Here is a 13,129-nt window from a genome sequence, read left to right on the forward strand (position 1 = left end):
TATAATGTTTTCTCCTTTGTCCATATACTATAGATACACATTCCATAAACAAAAAGTAGAAATCACCATGGTATAATTTTTTTACACATTTTTTTATTAACATGTTTTTTGGACATTTGCCGTGTTAACACCATGTTTTTATATGTTTTGAATGATGCTGGAAACAAATCAATTACATCAATATTATGCAAACAAATTAAGAGTTATGAATCAATTCATTAAACGGACCGATTAACTGATTTGCAGAAATTAACTGCCAAAATATTGTTTCCCAAAAATTCCCTATGTGTGTCATTGGACAAATAGTTCTAAACTATGGATAGTCAAGTCAAGTCAAGTCAAGATTATTTGTATAGCGCTTTTCACAATATCAAAGCAGCTTCACAGTATTAAATTAAAATAATACAACAAAGTTTGTTTCAAGAGGAATTTATTGATTGATAAAATTAAATTAAATATCCCCAAAATATCCCCAACTGAGCAAGCCAAAGGCAACAGTGGCAAGGAACCTAAAAACTCCATCAAGTGACCTAATGGTATCCTAAAACTCCATCAGGTGACCTAATGGAGAAAAAAAAAAAAACCTTGGGAGAACCCAGGCTCAGTCGGGGGCCAGTTCTCCTCTGGCATTTATGAGCTAGAGGCCGGATTGTAGTTTGAACTGTAGGATTATATGAATGCCTGGCTGAAGAGATGCGACTTTAATCTAGTTTTAAACTGGGAGAGCGAGTCTGAGCAACGAACAGTATCAGGAAAGACTATTCCAGAGTTTTGGAGCCAAATGTGAAAATGCTCTCCCTCCTTTGGTGGTTCTGGATATCCTAGGTATGACCAAAAGCCTTGAATTTAGTGATCTTAAAGAGCGCGATGGATTATAGGGCGATAGAAGATCCGTTAAATAGACTGGAGCTAAGCCGTTTAGGGCTTTATAAGTCAGTAGCAATACCTTGTAATTAATACGGAGCTTTATAGGTAACCAATGCAGTGATGATAAAATCGGTGTTATATGATCATATTTTCTTGATCTCGTAAGAACTCTAGCGGCGGCATTTTGGACTAACTGTAGCTTGTTTATTGAGGATGCAGGACAACCAGCTAATAAAGCATTACAGTAATCCAGTCTCGAGGTCATGAATGCATGAACTAACTTTTCTGCATCAGAAACTGATAGCATATTACGTAGCTTAGCAATGTTTCTAAGGTGGAAAAAGGCTGTTTTTGTAACATATGAAATATGATTTTCAAAAGACAGGTTGCAATCGAGTATAACACCCAGGTCTTTTTCTGTAGAGGATAAAGTAACAGGACATCCTATGATGTTAAAGTTGTATTGGGCGAGGTTTTGTGGGCGGTTTTTTGAACCGATAAGTATTACCTCTGACTTGTCTGGATTTAATAAAAGAAAATTACGCGTCATCCAATCTTTTATATCTTTAACACACTCTGTCAATTTGGAAAATTTAGCGTTTTCATCCGGCCGTGATGAAATATATATTTGAGTGTCATCAGCATAACAATGGAAACTAATTCCATGTTTCCTTATAATATTTCCAAGTGGCATCATATATATTGAAAATAACAGAGGGCCTAATACAGATCCCTGCGGCACTCCATAGTTTACTGGATAGCAGCATCTTGTCCACACAATCTTTGATATATTGGTCAAATAAAAGTGCATTAAAGGGGTCATATAATGCCATTTTTGTACAAGTTATTATGATTCTTTAGGGTCTAAATGTAAAGTTTGTAATACACTTTAATAAAAAATTCTCATTAGTATTGTAAGAAAACACAAATTTTACCTGGTCAAAAACAGCTCTGTTTTGAGCACGCCATTTAAGAGCATGTGTCTTTAAATGATAATGAGCTTTGCTCAACCCGCCCCTCTGTTCTGTGCGTACACAGTTTGTAATAACACAATAACTATAACGCGTTGTTCATTATAAACTTGGGATTATGAATTATATTGAGAATGTTGTACATAGAAAACATGCCGTAATGTACCCTGAGTGTAAACCTTCATTCGTGGAAAAAAAAAACGCATTCATCGTGAAGCGTGCAAGCGATTTGCAAAGATTAATATAAAGGTTAATAAAACGTTACACTCACTTCTTCTGGAGGTGCAGCAGGAACACGAATAGTTGGTACCAATCCTTTTTTCAGGAGCAGCTTCTTTGCAAAACCAGCTTTATACTGACCCTCCTTTATAAAGCAGTCTGGTGAGAAATGATTCGCGCAAACATGAAAGCATTGACGTTGATCGTGGAGAATATTCCCTTCGAAAACAAAACTCAGCCACTGCGTCTTCAGCGGTTCGGATTTAGGAACATCAAAATGACTGTTGTGTTCGTTATTACACCCAAGAACAGAACACCACAATCGCTTAGACGCCATTCTGCTCCAGCGTATCAACAATGTCCGCGCGGACTATGATGACAGCTCGCTCAGGGTGGGTCTGTGTTGAAACGCTGCTGTCAATTAACAATCGTGGGAGGGGCGTCCGACCGTTTGACGTCACACGGTCAGACGGCTCGATTTGAGACGGGAAAATATATAAGGAGATTAAAAAAAGACCACTGGATGGACTTTTATCATTATATGATGGTTGTGTATAGGCACTGCCAACACACATTTCAGTACAATCAACTTGTAAAAGTGCATGTACCATTATATGACCCCTTTAAAATAATTTGTGATCAGTGAATATTACTTAATCTTATTTTACAAGCAAAATCATTGCAAATACTCTCATGGACATTTATAACTCAGTACATGCATAGCTACGTGCTTCTTACGGTTAATGGTGTATTGCTGCCATACACCAAGCATCCAACATGCATTAAACCCGTGTCACGCATAGCAACCGTGCCTCATCAGTTGGACATTCAGACTTCCAAATGTTCCAGCCTCCAGCACTCGGTTAGGCCAGGAGCCAATTTAACATTGATAATTGGAAACTTGAGCCTGGAATGAACAGCGGTTGGTGACAAGTTTACTACAGTGATAAAAAATAGACTAACTGACACTCACAATGAGCAAACAGAACGGCTGTGTTTGACAAGCGCTGCTGATGATCCACACCATCTGCTCGTCCTCAGGTTTGATCATAAGATGAGCTGGAGAACCACATAAAATCTGGTTATTAATAGCTCAGTCATTTCTTCTAGAGAACAATGAGATTACATGGAAAGCAAATAGAGACTTTTCTTATAGGTATCGTTCATCCAAAAATAAATAATGTGCCATCATTCACTCACCCTCATGTGGTTCCAAATCTGTATGATTTTCTTTAAACACAAAAGCAGATGTTCAGCAGAATGTTAGAAGAATTTCAAGCTCAAAAATAGTGGAAAAAAACATTCACATCACAATATTTGAACACTGGCAAATACACCTTTCTCATTTGTCTCTATAAAATATGAGTTTTTAAAGTTGTAAATAAAACAAAGATTATTGGAGTAAGTTTTACAAGAAAATACTGTTTGTCTACTTCAAAATTTCACAGTGAATTCAATGTGACTTGTAGTTAAATGCGTTTCTTTGTAGTTATTTTACAAGCAATGTCTAGGTGAAAATGGTTTTAAGTATTTTTAGATTGTTTTTCATGTTAATTTTAGTTTTAGTCATTTCGATATGTGATTTTATTTATTTTTGTTATTTTTATTTTAGTTTTTATTTATCTCCAGTTAATAATTTTAGTGCTTTAACTTAAACTTATTTTAAGTTTATTGTCAAAGGCAACTCTTTTTACATTTTTGTTTATGGGTTGAGTCCGGAGAGGCAACAGATCGTACTCGGTTACTAACGTAACCTCGGTTCTCTCTAGAAGAGGGAACGAGTACTGCGTAAGATATCTTACGCTAGGGGAAAATCCTTTTTCCGCGAGATATTGAAGCCAAAAATTATCCTTAATTTTGTAATAATGCAAAACGCGTTGCGGCAGCATGCAGACATAGGCGAGACAGCTCGCGCGCCTATTGGCTGCTCTGCGGCAACTGCAGCAGCCTATCGAGCGAGGCCTGGCGTGACGCCAGACCCAATCAGGGCACTTCGCGCCCGCTGCGTCACGTCCCGCCGAAATGGGCGTGGTCTAGGCCTATAAATACCGCTCGCAGGCAGCTATTATCTGTTTTTTCATCATCGAAGCAACCAGAGCGTGTGCATGCACGGCAAGATACGCAGTACTCGTTCCCTCTTCTAGAGAGAACCGAGGTTACGTTAGTAACCGAGTACGTTCTCTTACGAGAGGTCTCTCGTACTGCGTAAGATATCTTACGCTAGGGGACCCAATGCAAAACGCCGTGCATGCTGAGATCTGACACCAAAGACCCAAGGGCGAAAGCCCGGGGTACATATAGTGCACAATCACTCAGGGAACTCACAGGGAGTCCGGGAAGAGGGAGGGGCGAAGCCGCACTCTTCCACATATGGCAGCGTCGCTGAGACGCGAATTTCATCATACAGACAGGGCGGGGTACGGCCTGAACTGATGGGGGAATGTGGGTCTTACACAGTTTGCCCAGGCACATCTCGTGCTGCTACTTTTTTACTGTCGAACATTGAGCTGTGCTCAGTAGACGCAGCATTCTGAGCTGATCGCATCAGGTCAGACAATACTGGTAAACTTAGACCGACAGCAGCCTGGCCTGCAGGGCGGGAACCTCTAGGTTATAAAACCTTATAAATGTAGACGGGGAGGCCCAGCCTGCCGCCATACAAATATCTTGCAAGGCAATCCCACTTGACCAGGCCCACGAAGAGGCCATGCCTCTCGTGGAGTGCGCTCTGACACCCAACGGGCACTGCATGCCCTTGGAGGCGTATGCCAGCACTATAGCATCAACTATCCATCTGGATAGGCTCTGTTTCGACGCGGCTAGTCCCTTAGAACGTCCGCTAAACGAAACAAAGAGCTGCTCCGTCTGTCTGAAACCAGACGAGCGAGACACATAAGCTCGTAATGCCCTGACTGGGCAAAGGAGGCTCGCGTCTCTTTCCTCATCAGGGACCGGTAGGGCTGACAGGGAGATAACCTGCGCCCTAAACGGTGTGTTGAGGGATTTCGGAACATAACCGTGCTTAGGTTTGAGTATAACTTTTGAGTCATTAGGCCCAAACTCCATGCACGCCGCGCTCACAGAGAGCGCGTGCAGATCCCCTATGCGCTTCACCGAAGCGAGAGCCAGCAAAAACACCGTCTTGAAAGACAGGTGTTTCAAATCGATTGACTGTAAAGGCTCAAATGGCGCACCTTTCATGGCTTCCAGAACCGTAGAAAGGTCCCATACGGGGACTGAGGGAGGTCTGGGAGGATTCAGTCTCTTAGCCCCTCTAAGGAAGTGGATGACTAAATCGTTCCTTCCTATTGACTGACCAAGCGTTGTTTCTGAGAACGCTGCTATAGCCGCCACATAAACTTTGAGCGTGGAGGGGGCCCTGCCCCCATCCAACAGCTCTTGTAGGAAGGAAAACACCTCCGCCACACCACAGTCTGTGGGTGACACACCACGGGCTGTGCACCAGCCCGAAAACACTGACCATTTCGAGGAATAGAGTCGTCTCGTAGACGGAGCTCTAGCCTGCGTGATCGTGTTTAATACTCCTTCAGGGAGTCCAACATGTACCCGTTGATGGCCCAGACATGAAGGGACCATAGTTCCGGGTGAGGATGCCAGATCGAACCGTGGGCCTGTGAGAGGAGGTCTCTCCTCACTGGTACTGGCCACGGGGCAGTACTCGCTAACTGCATCACGACTGGGAACCAAGGTTGGTTTTTCCAGAACGGTGCCACCAGCAGTACTGAGCATCCTTCTTCCCTGATCCGTTCTATCACCTGAGGCAGGAGAGAGACGGGGGGAAAAGCATAGAGCGGGCGGCGGGGCCACACATGGGCCAGCGCGCTCCTGCTCTTGGAGAAAAATTCCTGACAGTGAGCGTTTTCTTGAGACGCAAACAGGTCTACTTCCGCTCTGCCGAATTTCTTCCACAGCAGTTGGACTGTCTGTGGGTGTAGAGACCACTCGCCTGCCGGAACATTGTTCCTGGACAGTCTGTCCGGTCCTATATTCAGGAGCCCTGGCACGTGCGCTGCTCTGAGCGAGCGCAGGTTGCACTGAGCCCATACCAGGAGGCGTTCTGCCAGCCTGTACAGGTTCTTGGACCTGAGGCCGCCCTGGCGATTTATGTAGGACACCACAGACATGTTGTCCGAACGGACCAAGACGTGGCGTCCTTTTATCTGGGGACAAAAACGCGTCAGCGCGTTGTCTACTGCCAGCATTTCGAGGCAGTTTATGTGCAGGAGCTTCTCCCGTTCCGACCACTGGCCGAAGAACGGTCTGCCCTCGAGCAGCGCTCCCCATCCCGAGGTGGACGCGTCCGTGGACACCACTTTCACCCTCGAGGAAGTCCCCAGGCTTACACCTGATTGGTACCAGTCGTTCGCTCTCCAAGGTTTCAGAGCTGTGACGCACTTCTGATTGACCCTGAGGCGAAGCGAACCGGATGCCCACGTTCTGCGTGGGACTCGCGCTTTCAGCCAAAACTGCAGCGGGCGCATGCGGAGCAGGCCCAGCTGGAGCACTGACGATGCTGAGGCCATGAGACCTAGCATCTTCTGAAATTTCTTGAGCGGGACAGACGCGCCGCAGCGAAACGCGTTCGCTGTGCGTTGAATGTCTACCGCGCGCTGTGGCGATAGTCGCGCTATCATGGACAGCGAGTCCAATTCTGTGCCCAGGAAAGATATCTTCTGACTGGGTAACAGAGAGCTCTTCGCCCAATTGACACTTGAGACCCAAAACCTCGAGGTGATCGAGTAAAATGGTCGTGTGTTCTATGAGCACTACGCGAGATTGCGCTAGAATCAGCCAATCGTCCAAATAGTTCAGCACTCGCATGCCTCTCATTCTGAGGGGTGCGAGCGCCGCGTCCATGCACTTCGTAAATGTACGGGGTGCCAGGGACAAACCGAATGGCAGGACTGTGTACTGATATGCCTGGCCCTCGAAGGCGAATCTCAAATATCGCCTGTGACGTGACGCTATCTGTATTTGAAAATACGCGTCTTTCAGATCTATTGACACAAACCAATCTCCTTGGCGAATCTGCACAAGGATTTGTCTGGTCGTGAGCATCCTGAACTGTCGCTTCACAAGCACTTTGTTCAGTTGCCTTAGATTTAGTATGGGTCTGAGACCCCCGTCTTTTTTCGGTACCAGGAAGTATCTGCTGTATAGCCCTCCTTCGCTCTGAACTTGAGAGAGAGGCTCTATGGCCCCTTTGCTCAATAGTTTCGCCACTTCGGCTCGAAGTAAATGTGCTACTTCTGTTTTTACCGTGGTCTCGACGCGCGCCACATTGCGGCGAGGGCGTCGGCGAAACTGCAGCGAATAGCCTCTTTTTATAATGTTCAGCACCCACTTCGAAACCCCGGGCAGCTTTGCCCATGCGTCTGCATGGATAGCTAGGGGTTGAATACGAAGCGCGCTCCGCTCGCTCAGCGATGGAGAAGCTTCGGCGTGCTGCAACACAAGCATCGCGCTCGTGACATTTGAGGCATGGGGCGCGCTGATAACAGCGGGCAGATTGCCCGCGCTCAACTCCTCTGCGGTGGTCAGCCGCGAGGGGGAGGGCTGGGCGGTTCCCGTGGGAACTGTCATGTCTATGTGTGGATGTGGGCGCGGGACAGCGGGCACATTTATCACACCGAAAGCATCGTTCGCTTGCGTGAAGCGAGTGCACGTTGGTTTCGTTTTTACAGAAACCGTGAGACATGCATAACGCGGTGTTAGTGGGCACTGGGTAGTGGGCACATTCACCATGTTTGAAGCGCAACCGATCTGAGTCGGTTTTATGTGCGCGAGCCCTGTGTGACAGGCTGTGCTTGTGTGTAGGGATGGGCACTGGGCAGTGGGCATTCTTAATACACATGAAACACCATCGGCCGTGGCCGGGACACCAGAAAATACACTCTTTTGGGGATTTATCTGGGTAGCCGTGAAAACGTCATTTGTGTGCAGGCAAGCGGGTGACAGAACCGACTTGTTGGCTGCAGAAAACACTGGAACAGTCACATTTGCTGGAACTGGACGAGCGAATAGCTTTGATGTGAGTCTGGCCGCAGCGGGACTTAAACACCGTCGTTTTCCTAGCTGTGCTAGGACGACTTCGGGGCCTCGGGCTTCACCGTAATCCTAGGTCGCGAGCCACGTACAGCGGGGCGGCGACCGGATGAGCGGGAGCGCGGTCTCGCGCTTCGGGCCTGGCGGCGCTGTGAAGTGGAGGCAGTGGACGGTGGCTGTGGCTGTGAGCTCTGAGCAGACGGTTTCGCACGGCCTGCTGCAGAGCTGGAGCGCTTCGGGAGGAAGTGCTTCATAGCCTGTGATGCTTTCTGTACATCTGCGAATCTCTCCGCGAAATCCTTGACGGAGGATCCAAAGAGGCCTGTGGCGGAAAGCGGGGCGTCGAGGAACGCGGTGCGCTCAGACTCGGCCATTTCCGAGAGCGTCAGCCAAAGATGTCTCTCAGTCACGGTGAGAGAGGCCATATTCCGTCCAATGGCTTGCGCTGCAGACTTAGTAGCACGGAGAGCGAGGTCCGTGGCACTCCTTAAGTCCGGCACGCAGATCGCGTCAGGTCCTTCCTCATCCAGCTTACGGAGGAGATCGGCCTGGAAGATCTGAAGCGTTGCCATGGTGTGCAGCGCTGACGCAGCTTGCCCGGCGGCGGAGAAAGCGCGGCGGAGCAGGCTTGACGTCGTGCGGCAAGCTTTAGAGGGTAGGGCCGACTTAGCACGCCGTCCAGCAGAGGGCGGGCATAAGTGGGCCGCTATCGCCTCTTCGACCGGCGGCAGCGAAAGGTATCCTTTGTTCTTGGCATCGTCAACAGCGGAGAATGCCAAAGAAACAGCAGGACGCACTCTAGCCGAATAGGGGGCGTTTCAGGACTTGGCGACTTCTTCGTGTAACTCAGGAAGAAAAGGCGCCGGTCTGGACGCAGGCGAAGCGCGCTCCCCAGGCAGGAAAAATCCATCCAGCCGGTTGTGAGCGGGCTGCTCAGGCGAAGACCACTCGAGGCCGAGGCTCGCCGCGGCCTGTGCGAGTACTCGCATGAGCTTCGTCTCGATGGGCCAGGATCAGCCAATCATCGAGATAGTTGAGAATACGAACGCTGCATTCTCTAAGTGGAACAATGACTGCCTCCATGACCTTCGTAAAGACGTGGGGCGACAGGGACAGCCCGAAGAGTAGGACTTTGATATGCCCGTCACTCGAACGCAAAGCGTCTGTGTTGAGGGAGAATCGAGACATGAAAGTACGCGTCCTTCAGGTCGATCGCTGCAAACCAATCTTGGGGACAGATGCATTCGAAAATGCATTTCTACGTTAGCATCTTGAACGGGAGCTTGTGCAGGGTCCGATTCAAGGTTTGCAGGTCCAAGATTGGCCGTAACCCACCGCCTTTCTTGGGTACAATGAAGTAGGGGCTGTAGAACCCGGTCTTCATATCGGCTGGAGGGACCGGCTCGATCGCGTCCTTCGCCATTAGGACATCGATCTCTGCCCGCAAGACAGGGGCAACGCAACTCCGCGTCACCTCCGCATGGTGAAGTGGATGCCCCTGAACTTGGGTGGGCACCGGACGAAACTGAATCGCATAGCCAAGTCTGATGGTACGGACGAGCCAGCGAGACAGGCTGGGAAGTGCTAGCCAGGATCCCAGACAAGCGGAAGTGCAAGCGGGACCAATGGGACCACAGACGTACCCGGGTCGGGGCAGCGAGGCCCGAAGTGGAGTCTGAGTGTGCCATGCAACACTTACCTGGTTCCAGGGTGGGGCAGAGGGTGCGTGGGTAGGCCTGGTGGCGTCCCCGAACCGCACACTGCTGCCCGCTGGCGATAGAGGGGGACAGGAGTGGCAAGGCATGGAAGCGTCGCTCACTGCCATCCGCTCTCTTGAGACCCAGAGATAGAGAAGCTGCTCTTATTGAGAATTTGTGTACCGTTGATTGAGTGCTGATCCAGCGGCGGAAAAGAATTTGATTAATCAAAAGATTCTCTGCCCGGCCCTCCACCAGGGAAGAGTAGCTGACTCTGGGACGCCTGTCTCAGGGCTGCTGAGATAGGTGGCGCCGTCTTCATGCGAAGGCTCGACGTCACAGTAGAGTTGGCTGTGACAGAGTTTTTGTTTTTGTTTTGTTTTTTGCAGGGGACCGATACCCTCGGCGACAAACAGACCCACGAGTGACCACGAGTGACTCTGGTAGCATATTGGGACAAGCTCTTGGTAACCTTAGCCTGCTTCTAAACTGTGGAGAACCACTGGGTACAGTCTTCAACAGTGTCGGCGAAAAAGGCCATCTTGTGAGATGGGAGCATCGAGAAAGCAAACTTTGGCAATGTCTCGCACCTCTGCAAGGTTTAGCCTTGGGGCGCTTCTGGACCACCAGCGTGGACATCGTCTAACCAAGGGCCAGCGCTGTGACTTAAACCACAGTCAGTCACTATGCGCAGCTCAACCCTGAGTGCATTGAGTGTTTTGGCCTTCCACAGACTTGTAGGGTGGCCATCACATGCAGGGAAGAGGCGATTTGCAATTTGCAAAGCCGCCCCACCACCAAGGGTAGTGAGAGAGGAAAAACTTTTTCTGCAGATTTTGCCAGTGCTATTTTCACCAGTGCTATTAGCCAAAGTAGCCCTTTTATGGTGGCCACCAGAAGAGGAACTAGATCGGGGAATAGGCAAAGGGGCGCATCTAGAGCGCCGACAACGCACGCTGGGTTGGACGACGCACTCTGAACGACACAAGCCTTTACGAGAAAGGGGAGACGAACAACGTGCCGATGTGGTCATGCTCTCATGAGAGAACATGAACCACCCACGAACGCAGTCTCAACACGCTTAAGCCCAGGCATGTGAAATAGTGATCGTGGCCATCAAATGAGGACAGGAAACGACCGCATCCAGAAATACACGGTTTGAATGACATCTTGAAAAAGACGCAGTGTCAAACCGTGAATGCTCTTTCAGGAATCTGCTCTCTCTGGTGCTGAAGCACCCAGGGATGACCATGGCTACACAAACAGGACGATAGTGCAAGCCTGATGTGAGCATTCACATTCTCATTGAAGGCGCAACATTCTGGCCAGCGCTGTCTGCTGTAACACCAACACCAGCTTGAAGAGGCATTCTCCTGAAGAAGCAGACTCGTCTTTTGAAGTTAAAACACTCTCAGATAAGATTGCAGAGCAGGAACAGCATTCACCGTCTGGCTCCGAAGCAAGATTATTGCATGCCAATGTGCATTGGCTTGTTTAGTTTACACTTGAAGTAGATTGGTCTCTCAAGCGAGATCCCCATTGCATCAGTTATGACGTACGTAATAGTGAACTTACGAAGGGGAATAAATGATTCTTTATGAGGAGCAAAATCATAATCATAAGGGTGATCAGTGCAGTTTAAAGGTCCCATTCCATGGATTATTTTATTATTTTATGTTACCTGGGGTGCCCTTATAATGTTAGATCAAAAGTTGTTATAATTTAGATATAAAAGGCATATTTCCTAGCCTGATTTTAGCCTCTGATATGAACGCTCTGTTTGAAGGGGCGTGTCTGCTGTGAGACTTCAGTGTAAACCCCCACTGCTGTGATTGGCTGACATGCTTGCATATGAAATATTTAGCATTGCATGTGCAACTCTCTCGAAAACTTTTACTATTACAGCTATTATACACTCTCAGAAAAACAGGTACAAAAGCTGTCACTGGGACAGTACCCTTCAAAAGGGTTCTAATATGTACCATTTAGGTACTAATATGTACACGTTTGGTACCAATATGTACCTTTGAGGGACTTATATGCAAAGGTTATTTTGAAAAGGTACCGCCACAGAGACAGCTTTTGTACCTTTTTTTCTGAGAGTGTACGTTTTTACTATTACAGCTATCTGGATTAACGAATCGTGAGAAGTTTTTTTTAAGTATTTAGATCTATTCCCATCACATAAAAGGTTGCAGTGATGAGCATTGAGCAGATGACAGCCTGTTGATCACGTGAATGAAGATCTTATCATTGCAACGCAGTTTCTGCACTCTCACTAATGATTTCACCACTGCAAACATGAGGTAAGTACAGTAAGCGCTTCGTTGTGCAGCGTAAGGGGCTGACGACATAAGGGGAAGATTTTAGATTTGCCCGTCTGAGCTTTCATTTTCACAAAAATACCCAGGGCTTGGTTTATACCCATCAAAACGTCAAGCCACTGGGGGACCACAACCTCATAAAGTGAAATTTTCATGCAATGGGACCTTTAAATCATTCTGCATCAACTATCCACAAGTCATTGAGTCTGCACATCATTTCAAATGGCTACATAATGCACAGACAACTTCATGCCAGTTTGACTTCTGTTCTGCTGTGAAACATTCTTTTCAATAGCTATATTGAAAGTGAATGAGGACTGAAGCTGTAAGCACCAAAATTACAAAAAAAAGCACACAAAGTGAATGTACACAAATGTACACTTTTTCACACAAAGTGAATGTATAGCTCAGAAGACTTGTATAGAAAAATATATAATATTCATCATCTTCTATACTGTATATTCTAAGGCAGCATCGCATGTGTCCTTCACAGAAAGAGTAATCCTAAAATATGTTGTGAAAAGTTCAGTGAAAAAGTCCATGCAAGATATGGATAGTGGAGTTTGGGGTCAGTAAGATGTTTTAATGTATTTGAAAGAAGTCTCTTTTGCTCACCAGGGCTGCATTTATTTGATCAAAAATACAGTAAAAACAGTAATATTATGAAACATTATTACAGTTTAAAATAACGTTTTTATATTTGAATATATTTTTAAATGTAATTTATTCCTGTGGATTTTCAACATCATTACGCCAGTCTTCAGTGTCACATGATCCTTCAGAAATCATTCTAAAATGCTGATTTGCTCAAGAAACATTTCTTATTATTATCAATGTTGAAAACAGTTGTGTTGCTTCATATTTTTGTTTAAAACACTGATACATTTTTCTGCATTTTTTTTATATTTGACTTGAGCTCATTAATGACACTTGTTTTCTGTAGAGCTTCTTTATAGCTGAAATTGAAGTTGTTTAATAATTTATG

Source organism: Leuciscus leuciscus, assembly GCF_965113295.1.
Source record: "Leuciscus leuciscus genome assembly, chromosome: 17".
In the NCBI taxonomy this organism is placed as follows: Eukaryota; Metazoa; Chordata; class Actinopteri; order Cypriniformes; family Leuciscidae; genus Leuciscus; species Leuciscus leuciscus.